Here is a 10709-nt window from a genome sequence, read left to right as displayed (position 1 = left end):
CGTTTGCCCTTGGCAATGATACAGATGTGTATTAGCACAGACATGACGGCAGTCTTCACACAGTGGCCTCGGTATCATTGATGGATAAGAGCAGTCGAAGCAGGACTGATCATGAGAAGGATGAGAACAGCTCCATCAATCTACTGATAGCAAGACTGCAACCAACTGGAAGTGAGATTTATTTGTATATGTACATGTAACCACTAAAATTTATTGAAACACAACTGCAGAAATTGTTCAGGGCTTCATTTTAATAAATACGAGGAGAGCTAAAAATCGCTCTCCTTAAATCACTCTGTTGATTTAAGGAGAGCGATTAAAAATTGCTCTCCTCAAATCAACAAAGTGAATTAAGGGGACCGATTTGCTCTCGCTACAAAAACCAAGTTAATGTAAACATACTCAATAAAAAACACAATTTAACTTCTTTTACTGAGTTCAATGAGTTAACTTTAATCAGTAATGGGTCAAGCAGCAGGGGCTCTAGCCTTTGATCAAGGTGCACGCAGCGAAATGGATTGTAGACATGGACTTACATAATATGTAGCCCGACTAGTATATTGATATACTATTATAATATATTTACTTACGATTGTAATATACTTACGATAATATACTAGGACGACGTCTTCATTACATTGCGACTAACGTCCATGTTATAAAATTTTGTCCCGGTCACAGCGAAAATTCGCATATCGCATTTTCCCACTTTTTTTTTACCTGACTGAGCTTGCTGAAATTTCGTCCAAATGTTCCTTATGCCAAAAATCAGTCAACGCAGTGGTTATGAATCGGTAAACATGCCCGTGGTTAACGTATTTGCAAAAGAATTTATCGAAAATCCGCCTCCGATGTCGTTCCTGTTCGAACTCGCTCTGTGCGCGAACTCTCTCGATCCACTGCATCTACTGCATGTTCGCGGGCATTCATGTGGATGCGTCACGTAGTCTTTCATCGTACATTGGTTTGGTGGACGTGGGTGCACATATGCACGATAGCAGGGACTTGGCGGGGTTTGTACAATTTGTTAAACCGTCCATATGTAAAATTTTAAAGCACTGAGCTTTGATATGAAATACAAAGTGTTTCCGCTACCCTGACAGATGAAAACCTGACAAAGATGACGCCTCATTTTGGGATCAGTGTGTGCAAAATACAGACCTTTCTTTTTTTCACAAACATTGTCGCCACTTTCTGTGGACTGCTAAATGATTAAAACATGTGTAATTTAATCTTTCAACCAAGTAGCACTCGTCATGTGTCATTTGGCGATACATTTCAAATCATTGGTTTTCCAGATCAATCTTCAATAAACGAATGAAGCGTTGTGATAATTGTTAACAGTCTCGTGTGCTGGCACTGGCCATGGCCACATGTACATAGCGAGCGTTTCAATTGATCTCCACACAGCGCGTAACAAATTTTGCTATTGAATGAATTTCAATTCAATCAGGCCCCCTGATTCCGGTGCTTTAGATATGCTGACGAATGTTTCACCAAAGTTTGGAATAATGATAGCAGCTGCCCCTTGCTTTGCTTTATTTCGATGGCATTTTACCTGCACTTACGGCGACCGACTCGATGTCATCTTAGCAATAACCCAGAAGAGTAGGGGACTTTTAGAAATTAATGAAAGTTATTAGTTATTTATTTTTAGTTGTACGGTTGTTGCGACACAACCCCGCATGCTGGGGCAGGGATGGTGCAGGGATTGGTCGCAACCCGAACGCCCAGCCGGGGAATACAAAAAAGGGTGCCCCGCCTTTGCCAGGCAAATTACGGGGACTTGGCTGGGACAATCACGCTGACCCTGTTTTATCTTCCCCGCTAAGTCCCCTGGGTGCATAACTTGACTAGTCTCCTCGCTCGCCCGACAATCCATTTTGCCGCTACAGGGGCTCTGAATTTACTGCCCATGTGCATCCTTTCTTTTTGGTATTTTAAAACGTATTGCACGTCCACTGTAGATTGTATTCATCATTCCTTCGACCAGTGCATTTTCGTTCACAAACTGCCGAGAACGTAGCACCTGAACTCGACCCGTTCTGGAAGAGAGGTCGGCCGGGCGCGGCCACGTGCGTCATGAATCAAAGTTTGTATGTACATTGTATGGGGGGGGGAGAGCATCCATCTACCACCAGCATAAATGAACAACCACGTGCCTGCCCCCTTTAACAATCAGGTCCCCACATACTGCCCAGTTAATGAGAACGCAAGGTTGGTGTGCCAATGAATACATGTGCACATGTGCGCTGTATTGGCACGTGTTGAAGTGTGGATGTGTGTGGGTTGTGGAGGGGGGGATACATCCATGTACCACCATCATATTAAAATGGTTGCTTCATCAGCAGATGACAGAAGAATTTTCACCAGCACAGTACACGAAGGAAGTCTTTTGACACGTTGGTATGGTCGATGGAAATGCATTTCATACCAAGACTATTCTACAGAAGGACTTAATCAAAGTACCATGATTATGTAAAAAAAAAAAAAAAAGACTGCAACCAATAGGACCTCAGATATACAATTATATGTATACATGTCTCCGGTATGTTTTATTCAAGATTACTGCAGAAATTGTGAACACAGGTTTCGGAGCATTATGCAAAGTGTTCAGCGGTTACAAGATCCTGATATTTTGAGTGTATTCGCCTGTCTTCTTTAGTATCTAGGGCAAAACAAAATCGTTACCAGTATTTATATAAAATACAATAGTGTAATGCCCTAAAGCACATATCCACGGAGTTTTTCTCTTTTCCTTTACACATAGTTTGACGCCGCGCCCCTCCGACGAAGGCGAGGGTGCCCTCCTCCTTGAGGTGCGGCGCGTCGGACGGCACGCCGCATTATTTCTCCAAAAGGACACGGCCAAGCGTTTTGAAACTTGCCAGATATCTGGAAGAGGATGTGTGATGGACGAAAATTGTCCTAATGGGATGATGACGTCATCAGTAGACAAGTCCTGTGACATTAAAGGTGTATCCTTTAAAGTCTTGCATCTCCAAAAGAACATGTCAAAGTGGGACGAAACTTTGCAGATATGCAATCAAGACGATGGAATTTTCAATGAAAAGCGAAAAAGCCCTATGGTCTGTTGCAAACAGATATAGAACCCTTGTTCTTCCGTCTTCTCCTTCCTCTTCTGACAAAATGTCCATTTGTTTTGTGCACGTTTTTTCTACCTATGACTTTGGTCTCTCAGCATCTTTGGATCTTCATCAAACTTATGTCAATGAACAACTCTTATGCATAGATGGTCCTAGAACAATGACGTCATGATGACGTCATCAAGAGATTTATTATTGAGTTTTTAATATTTTTTCAGCCCCTTGACTTTGTGCACGTTTTTGAGGCATCATTTTGGTTAATCAGCTATTCGATGGTTATCAAAGTCATATCAAGGAAGGAACTCGAGACAAAGATAATACTGAAATAATGGCGTCAGTAAGTGATTTATTATTGACTTTTCCAAATTTATTTCAGCCCCATTGACTTTGAACACGTTTTGAAACCAATTGACTTTACATACATACAAGTGTTGCCTAAGCGTTTGCATGTGCGTGTCCGTTGCGCTAACAGCTGATCTGCGCGATCGGTCGATATAAGCGTTGTCGCGCAGTCTTATTGAATGATTTGGCTGATTTGTCATCAGGCTTCAACCAATTTTTAAAGCAGCACTCAACACCAATCGTTCATGCATGTATCGACCATTTGCGCCTTACCTTACGTCAACACATGGATTCGATTGGGACGATATTTTCGACGGGCCCATATGTTTTCCTAGGATTTTTTCATGCTCTTGGGACCTCCAAGACCTGAAATTGCACCAGCTGAGTTCTTAATGTACTTTGCTTGATCAGAGGATTCCAAAATAACCCCACGAAAGCTGAGCTGAAACCAAATTCCTAAACTAGTTCGAGAAATTGCACAAGGAGTTGACACCGAGTGGGCATGATCACTCGTGAGCATGGGTTCACCGAGCCCATGCCATGCATGCCGAGCCCAACAAGCAGACGTGTACATGTGCACATGTACGCCATATTTTTTTCAAGTTCTGACACAAGTTTTCCCATGTATCAACACAGAAACTGCTACACCTGTAATATTTAAATGCTTTCCTTTTGCAATGATACATATGTTCACCAGCACAGACATGAGGGCGGTCTTCACACATGTCCCTAGTATCTTGATATTGTGGCGGAATCCTCCCCTAGACTCGCCAACGTTGTCGTCCACCTGGGGCACGCTTCCTTCGGGCGAACCTGGGAAGGGTACGTACCCTGAGTAGGGCCTCGGCCGTCCTACGAGTGGTCTAATAAGAATGCCAGGTAAGCAGACTCGTTGCTATGCAGTCTACCACCAGGCACCGGGGCACACTCTCACATGCACACCACACATGAACAAAAGGGTTGGATACAAATAACTAACGGATCAAGCCAAAGGACTCTTGGACAGACCGATGTATTTATTTATTAAACACGTAGGTGCTCCCTAATTAGGTGTCTGTTCTGCTTCTGGGTAATGAACAACTCAACAATGACCAACAGGGCAGATTCCTCCTTGCCTCCACGTTAGGGTTCAACTCATCCTGGTACACGGCTCAGCTCGGCTTCACTCGGAGCAAACCCACTCACCAGAGCACAAACGCGAAGGTTGGGCGCAAGAAGAGCGGGGAAGTGCGGCGCAGCGGCAACAAGCGTGCAGCCCGAAAGAGCGCTGGGACGGAAGAGGCAGACCGCACGCAAGCCACACGCTTATATACCCGCGCCGGGTACCAATGCCCAACGCAACTTGTGTGCAACACGACGAGCTTGTGCATGAGTACCAGCGTCCATAAACTTCTGTAATGCTTACAACTGTCCAATAATTAACTGTCCCGCTACACAGCTGTGGCCCAAGTTTGGTCAGTCCCTTGACCTATAAAACTTATAACAACTAAAAAGGGACAGTTAAGAAAAACAACTCTTTTGACTCCTATAAAGGTGCTCTGCCACCTGCTCCTAAACGTTTTAGCAAAAGTTTCTTTTCAAGAAATGTTCTATAAGGTCCCTCCATATGATTCCTTATACAGCATAAGTTATACGTAAAAAAAAGGTCCGATCGAACTGGTCCTTTAACACTTTTGGCACTTCCTCTTTTATAAAAATAGAGCTCTGACCTACACTGGTCTTTATACAGCAGAAACACTTACACAAAAATAAGGCTCTTTACAACTTTGAAGATAACACGGTAAAATAAAGATAATCAAGGTCTCCTACTTAAGATTTAGGAATCATCTAAGAGCAAGGTTTATTTGACGACAAGGTAGATAATTAACAATGATCAGCTGCTTAACACATTAACAGCCCTTCTTATGATCGTCCTAAATGCCCCTAATGATCTTCTCTAAGTCCGGCCACTAAGTCCACGTCGTAGATACGCCGTTTCTTTCCTTCATCAGTTTGTTGTCTCCCTCGTATACTCCGCGGGTAGAAGTCTTTGTCACTCGTCTGACATTCCCAATCATAGTTCTGGCAGGGGCCTTCATCTGAGAATGGTTCCCCGGTGGACTCTCCGTCGACTCTCCACAACCTACACTGCCGACCTCCTTCCAGCTGCTGCTGTTCCGGCTCCTGTTGTGCCACCCCGGTAGGCTTCTTCAGGTGCCTCAAGAAGACGACCTCGTACTTCTGAGTCGCCTCACCCCGCAGGGTCTTGTCCCCGTCTCGGTAGAAGTATGTCTCCGTCACCTCCCTCACACAAACTGCCTGCCCCGGTAGTAACTGATCAAGGTGCAACGGTGTTAAGGTTGACAAACGTGGAAGTTTCTCTCCTCCCACGTTCCCAGTGGAGCGCTCGTTCTCCCGACATTCCACCTCCTTTCGTTAGCTCTATCATTGCTCGTGGTTTCCCTCTGGGTTGTACGCTGGGTTCGGCGAGATTCTGGCTCTCGTCTGCATCCATTACCAACGTAGGCGTAGGTGACAGGGTAATTGCTGGAGCCCCCTCAGCCCCCTTAGCTACCTCAAGCTCTACCGCAACTTCTGGTGGCTCCTCTACAATCTCCTGCCCACCCACTCCCCTGTCTTCCATGGACGGTTGGGCTGCCTCCTGTTGTTGCCCTGAATGAGTGCTTGAACGAGGTTCTCCTCCTGGAGCTCCAGCACTACCTTGTGTCTCCGCCTCTTCAGGTGCACGGGACACTGTGGCTGGCACCTTAGGCCTATTCCCTGACTTACTTCATGGAGACTCGATGGATCACAATCCTAGTAATGCGCAAGTAGGTTGTCGCGGCGATTGTTCTTATGAGAACACAGTCTACACCAGTAGAAGACCCGCGGGCCGTGCTCCACGGTCAAATGCCGGTCCAAACTCCTCCGATGCAGAAATAAACTGCGGCACTACGGGCACTCCACTGTCTTCGCTGTGTGGAGGTCCAAGGGAGTCCTCTTCTCTGGTGAGTCCCGCCCCATGTATTCCTGTTGGGTTACAAGAAATGTCTCCTGTGAGTTTTTATTCCCTACCACTAGGCCTATAGCAAATGAATCGTCTCAAGAACACCTCTCACACTCGCACACCGTTGGCACCATCCCAATGCCTGGCCTGCCTAGGCCTGACATCGGCGCTCATCCTAACCCAGAAAAACCTTTGACGCACTTCGCCAATGTCTTTCTTTGACCTAGGTGTCCCCCTGTCTGACCACCATGGAGTTCCCATACAATCTCCTCACAAAACTCCTTGGGTACCACAACTCGATACTGGGTCACCTGGCCATCATCGGACTCCCATCTCCTATCAAGGAGTTCATCTCGGATTTCGAGTTGATCCCAGAGTAACCAGTATGTTCTCATCGCGGGTGAAACTGGCGTGATCTCTGCAAACTCTGGCCCCCTCCTGTATCACTTTTTGCATTAAGGATCCAACTCAATGTCATGTCCTCCGCTGGGCTCCCCTTAACAACTCACGTGTTACGGTTGGCTCCATCGCTACTACTCGCACCGCAGGTGACTCTCCCTCACCCAACTTCCCAGTGGTTTTCCCTTTCTCTCTGTCTTCGACACCTGTTGTTCCTTCACCTTCACGTCCACACAGGCGACATGACCGGCGTGAAAGCCCATCTGCATTCCCGTGGGATTTCCCAGCACGGTGCACTATGGTGAAATCATATTCGCTGATGACCTGCAGCCATCGGGCGATCTGCCCCTGTGGGTCTCGAAAGTTTAGCAGCCACTGCAAGGCTCCATGGTCCGTCCTGATTGTGATTCTCCTCCCGTAGACATAGGATCTGAACTGTCTCAGGAACACAACAACAGCGAGGAGTTCCCTCCGCGTTGCACAATAATTTCTTTCTTGCTTACTGAGAACCGGACTGCCGTAGGCAATTACCTTCTCTTGTCCATCGACCACCTGCGACAGGACAGCGCCTATCCCCACATTGCTGGCGTCTGTGTCGAGTATGTATTCTCCTTCTGGATGTTGGTATGCCAGAATAGGGGCCTCCAATAAGAACCTCTTCAGCATTCAATTTGCATTCTCGCACGGGTCGTCCCACACAAACTCCTTCCCTTTCTCTATTGAGCGGTGTAACGGGCGGGCGATGTCTGCAAAACCTCTAACAAAGTGTTTGTATTAGGACGCTAGTCCTAAGAAACTTTGCACCTCTGTAACTGTAGCAGGTGTAGGCCAGTCACGCACTGCCTTGATTTTCTCTGAATCCGTCGCGACGCCTTGTTTGGACACAATGTGTCCGAGGTACACCTGCTTCTTGAAAAGCTTAAATTTCTTCGGCTTCCGCTTTAAGCCGGCCTCCCGTAAGCGCTGGAATACAATCTCCAAGCGATTCAACTCTTCCTGCATCGTCCCTGCGAAGATGATTATGACGTCGAGATTTACAAGCAGTTTGATGAATGTCATGAAGCAAAGATGGGGGACCCATGCGTGTTCTAATGTAAATCACTCAATGTTCAACATCCATGTGTCCAGTCTCCCACTATAACATTCCTACTCATATGTAGCCAGGTGATATCAAAGGTGCTGAAAGTTCTTTTTTTCATTCATAAACATATAACTGACACGAGATGAATTAAAATTTCCCTTTTTTAGATGACACAGAGGAATGTTTACCAGCATTCATACACGAAGGTCTTCTTTGGACATGTTGGTGTGATTGTTGGAAATGCAATTCATACCAAGAATGTTCTACAGGACTTCATTAAAATATCATATCTAAACAAAATGCAACCAATAGGACATGAGATATATAGATGCACGTGTACATGTCCCTGACATAATTTTTCAGGATTTCTGTTCTTGAGAACATGTAGATTTTGCAAGCAGTGTGCAAAGTTTTCAGCAGTCACAAGTTCCTGATATTTTACAGGTTTTCTCAAGTCTTTCTAAGTATGTACGGCATAAAAACTTCACCGATAGTGAAATGGCCCGAAGTACAAATGCAGATTTCTTTTCTTTTATAAATAGTAAGGACACTTTTAACATTCTTTAACTCTCATAACCCTTCAGCTAATATTTTCGGTGTAGTTCTTTATATGCATAAATTCCACGATCAGAGTTTATGCGGCTGTGCACTCGCTGATACCTGTTAAAAGTGATCATTTGTGCAGTTACTTTGAATAGGAATAAGATTTTTTTAAAGAATTGTGTGAAATTGATGTTTGCATTATTTTTCTTCCCGTTTTTGAAATCGAAGTTTCTTAGTTTGTGTATTTCGACGGCCCTAACAGTCCCAAATCCTCTAGTGTTACGATGATTTTTATAGGGCCACTTTTGCCAATCCGTACTGTAGCACATCCTCGTTCCGGCAATCAAATCCCTCACAAGAAAAACTGAAGTGCGCCCTCACTTGATGCATTTCCACGTTTTGTATTACCTGACTGATAATGTCCTTACGTTCGTCCTTATTTTTGACAGTCGTGATTCACAAAAGTACCGAGTAGATTGAGTGAAGCATTCGAATTTGAAACAACTATTCACTAAATCATTCGTTGCCCGTTATTCATTAAAGTAAGCAAGGAAAACGTAATTGTATCTGAAATCCCAATCTTATTCCAAACAGATATTGCAGACATGTTGATTTTTTTGTCTCACGTACAAGTGAAATTCTTGTATAAAGTTTGTGAAGTCTGTTGTCAGCTCAATTTGTATGAGCATTATCAAGAGTGTAGTGACCCTTCCTTCACTTGATAAAACTCACCATTGTCTATTAATTGTGTCAATCATCAACATAGCTACAAAGGGACGTGTTATAAACGAAAATTTACCTAATGTGATAATAACGTCATTTGACAATTAAGTCACACAACATTAAAGGTGCAGTCTTTAAGGCCCTATATCTCCTAAATGACATCTCCGATGGGGTTCACATCTTGCAGAAATGTTGAAAAGGGGGTGCTGCAGAGGAATATTGACCTCATGTGATGAATACTTCATCAGCAGACAAGTCACGTGACATTAACGGCGCAGTCTTTAATGCCCTAGATCTCCTGAAGTAGATGTTCAATTGGCTTGAAATCTTGCAGATATCTTGAAAAGGGAGTGCTTTAGAGGAATATTGACACGCACATATTGCCCTCTCGTGATGATGACGTCATCATGGGACAAGTCATGTGACATTAAAACTGATACCTTAAAGCGCATCGTTTTGATTAAAATTATATATGTAAGTGTATGAATTTGAACATTCTCAAACATTTTGTGCTATGCAAACAAAGCACTTTTCTTGACAACCACAAAAACGCGAAAAAGCCTCGTGTTCTGTCCTTGAGACAGACGCAATTCCTCTAGTTTTTCCTTTTTCTTCTTCTGCTTAAAAGCCCGTTTGTGCTTTTGCAACTTTGTATCATCATCAAACTTGTACCAATGTACCAAAGGACCCTTATGCATAGATGGTCCTAGAAAGATGATGTCATGATGACGTTATCAAATGATTTATTATTGATTTTTCAATATTTATTTTAGCCCCTTGACTTTGTACACGTTTTCGAGGCACTATTTTCGTACCTTAGAAATCGTTGATCGTCGTCAAACTTACAGCAAGCACTTACTATAAAACAAAGATAATCCTGAAATATTTACGTCGTGATTACGTCATCAAGTGATTTATTATTAAATTTTGAATATTCAAATATTCTCGTGTAGGTCAAATCATGTGGCCCATCCTTCCGGTCGAAACCGGAAGTGGCCTTATTGTTTAAAAGTGGTAATAGGTATCAAGTTGTTTTCAACGGTGTTAGTCTGTTGGGATATAGTATTCTTCAAATCATCTACTGATGCCGACAACTAATTGTCGAGCGCTCTCTAGCGACAGGTTAAGAATTCCGAAAAATGAATTTTGAATAGATGTCTGTGCCGACGATGTCCAAATCGCCTGAAAATTGATGTAGGTGACCATCTTTACCCAGTCAACACGTGTGTGGAGTTTGGGGCTGGTCATCCGACCGGAAGTTACAATAAAAACTTCGCTTTTGTCAAAATTCGGTAAAAAATCAATCGTAAGAGATATACGCGTGAATGGTGCCTGACATGACAGCTAAAACATTGAAGTAAGCTGCATGAAGTGCATAACCGATGAAGTTTTTCACAGACGTGAAGCGCCGCCGACAAAAACCCCATAAAATATAAATAGCCAATTCGAAAATCGCATAAGCATGTTGTGCATATGTTACTGTGTGTGGACGCCCAATATACCTGCAACATGGACGGCGCACAGTGCG

This window comes from Acanthaster planci, linkage group LG08 (genome assembly GCF_054643075.1).
Source record: "Acanthaster planci isolate LZ-2023a linkage group LG08, COTS_SCS, whole genome shotgun sequence".
Classification (NCBI taxonomy): Eukaryota; Metazoa; Echinodermata; class Asteroidea; order Valvatida; family Acanthasteridae; genus Acanthaster; species Acanthaster planci.
The sequence above is the reverse complement of the archived record's forward strand: the minus strand, read 5'-3'. Positions refer to the sequence as shown.